Genomic DNA, 2,909 nt, shown 5'->3' with positions numbered 1-2,909 from the left:
TCTCTCTCTCTCTCTCTCTCTCTCTCTCTCTCTCTCTCTCTCTCTCTCTGCCTTTCTCTGTCTCCACTATCCTCTCAACTCCCCTCCACAAGCCCTAAACTATTTTATACTATACCGTCATTGTGTGGCTGGTCTCTGGGTGTGGGGGAAGGGATGGCTCAGCATGGGCCTGCAGAGCCCCCCCCCCTTCCCACATACCTGACTACACCTTCACAAACATATTCCTTCTCTCTTTATAGTTTTTTTTGTTTTGTTTTGTTTTGGTTTTGGTTTTTTCAAGACGGGGTTTCTCTGTATAGCCCAGGCTGTCCTGGAACTCACTTTGTAGACCAGGCTGGCCTTGAACATAGAAATCCACCTGCCTCTGCCTCCTGAGTGCTGGGATTAAAGGCATGGGCCACCACGCCCAGTTCTTTATAGTTTTATGAACTCAACAGAGAACATCAATTCCTATAATGGCAGAAGTATACTTAGGGCCACTTCAGAAATTGCTCAAAATGCTATCTTTTTTTTATTTTTTTATTATTTTTTTTTGTTTTGTTTTTCGAGACAGGGTTTCTCTGTATAGTCGTGGCTGTCCTGGAACTCACTCTGTAGCCCAGGCTGGCCTCGAACTCAGAAATCCACCTGCCTCTGCCTCCCGAGTGCTGGGATTAAAGGCGTGCGCCACCACGCCCGGCTTCAAAATGCTATCTTAATCCCAACCCCGAATTCTTTTTTGTGAAACTCAAGTCAGCAACCCAAACCCAATTTTCAAACTCAAACACTTTAACACAGTTATGATCCAGACACGAGTTTGATGTATGTCGAGGATTGATGTCGGAAAAGTGTTGGATCTTTGCTCTCTGTAGCTATAAGGAAGAAGCCTTGTGTGTGCAGTAGAAACCTTGCAGTTCTTAACGTACAATAGACTCAAATCTTTGGGAACCGTTCTGTTCTTGTGTGGGTTCTGGGTCAATTGATCTGAGAAAGGGAGACACTGCAGGATGAATTTAGGCTTCTCAGCAGCCAGGGGATCAGCCTCTGAAGAACTAAACTTCAAATTTGCTTTGCAGAGCCTTTTGATTGATACACAAAAGGCACTTTTAGCACTTTTAGTCAATTTCCGCATACCAATACTTATCTGATTTAGGAGGTGTCTGAAGGAACAGTTACCTAAGCAGTATTCAGCCTCAGGAGACTTCCTGGTTTGTCAGGTATGTCTCAGGACTAAGTTATGCAAAGGCTCTGTGAATCCTTAAGGAAGAGCAACCCCATAAACCTCAGATAACAACCACAGCCTATTTACAGAAGGCTGCTTCAAAGCCTAGGTGCCACCACCCTGGAATTCATGCCAGATGCAGTGGCGCTGCTACAATTCTGCTACATGTTCTGTTGGCATTGCATGGTCTGAGGGCACACACAGCAGACTGTGCCTGTTGTATGTTCAGAACCAAGGCTGCAGTGAAGCCGCACAAGGCAACACAAAGGAACACAGTCAGAAAGACTTGGGCGCCATCTTGTATTTGATTTTTGATGAAGTTTTTGATGCATATGCACAAAAACCTGTTATTGCTGACAACTCTTACATGTTGAGACGCCAGATGTGGTGATCTACCACTCTGGTTCCAGCATTTGGTAAGCAGAGGCAGGTGGATCGCTCTGAGTTCCAGACCAGCTTGGCCTACATGGTGAGACCCTCTCTCAAAAACCAAAAACAAGCTGGGTGGTGGTGGCACACTCCTTTAATCCCAGCTCTTGGGAGGCAGAGGCAGGCAGATTTCTGAGTTCGAGGCCAGCCTGGTCTACAGAGTGAGTTCCAGGACTCCTTTAATCCCAGCACTTGGGAGGCAGAGGCAGGCAGATTTCTGAGTTCGAGGCCAGCCTGGTCTACAGAGTGAGTTCCAGGACAACCAGGGCTACACAGAGAAACCCTGTCTCGAAAAACCAAAACAAACAAACAAACAAACAAAAGAACCCAAAAGCAAAATGAAACAAAACAGCTCCCTTCCTTTGGAGTCCCAGCCCACAGTCTAGAAAGGGGTACACGGGGGCTGGAGAGACGCTCAGGGGTCAAGAGCACTGGCTGCTCTTACAGAGAGTTGGCTTTTGATTTCCAGTGCCTCACAAACATCTGTTACTCCTGATCCAAGAGATTTGATGTCTTCTATCCTTGTAATGGAGTTTGAGATGCCCAGGAAAAAGACTACCAGACTTGATTCTGATTATAATTAGCAGAATTTATTAGAACTTCTGGCAAGGCTGCACTCAATCAGAGTCAGATGAGGGAGCAGGAAGGACATTTAAAGGTAAAACCCACAGGGGCTGTTCTGCTCTACCCGGATTAGATGGATGGTCAAGGTGACTTCAGAACAGTCCTTGAATGTCTGCAGAAGCAAATTACAGAAGCCAAATCACCAGTCAGTCATAGCATAACCAGCAGGTGGTCACCACTGTACATGTCTGGGTGGGGACAAGGAGTTGGGGTTGCCGAAACTTTACCTTCCAGGAACTTGAGTCAGAGACAAATGGCTATTTGGTACCAAGATGAACTCCCAACATAAAATGGAGTTTCTGTAGCCATCACACCCTCAGTGGGCATGCAATGCACTGACATACAAACAGGCAAGAACCCCTCCTCCTGAAATAAACAAGTACAAGTCTTAAAGAAGCAGCGGGAACTGCGTCTAGCAAAACCTTCCCTGCCCTTCAGGACATCAGCAGCTGCATCTGTGGGGGAAATGCCCGTGTGTCCTCCGCCTTCCGAAGGTGGCCTTCTATGCCTCTGGGACGAAAGTGACTCTCCTTTCCTGGAAGGAAGGGTGAGGTGAGCAGGATTTTCTTTTTCTTTCTTTCTTTCTTTCTTTCTCTCTCTCTGTGTCTCTCTCTGTGTCTCTCTCTGTGTGTCTCTCTCTCTCTCTGTCTCTCTC

Source organism: Mus caroli, chromosome 11 (assembly GCF_900094665.2).
Source record: "Mus caroli chromosome 11, CAROLI_EIJ_v1.1, whole genome shotgun sequence".
Lineage (NCBI taxonomy): Eukaryota > Metazoa > Chordata > Mammalia > Rodentia > Muridae > Mus > Mus caroli.
The sequence above is the reverse complement of the archived record's forward strand: the minus strand, read 5'-3'. Positions refer to the sequence as shown.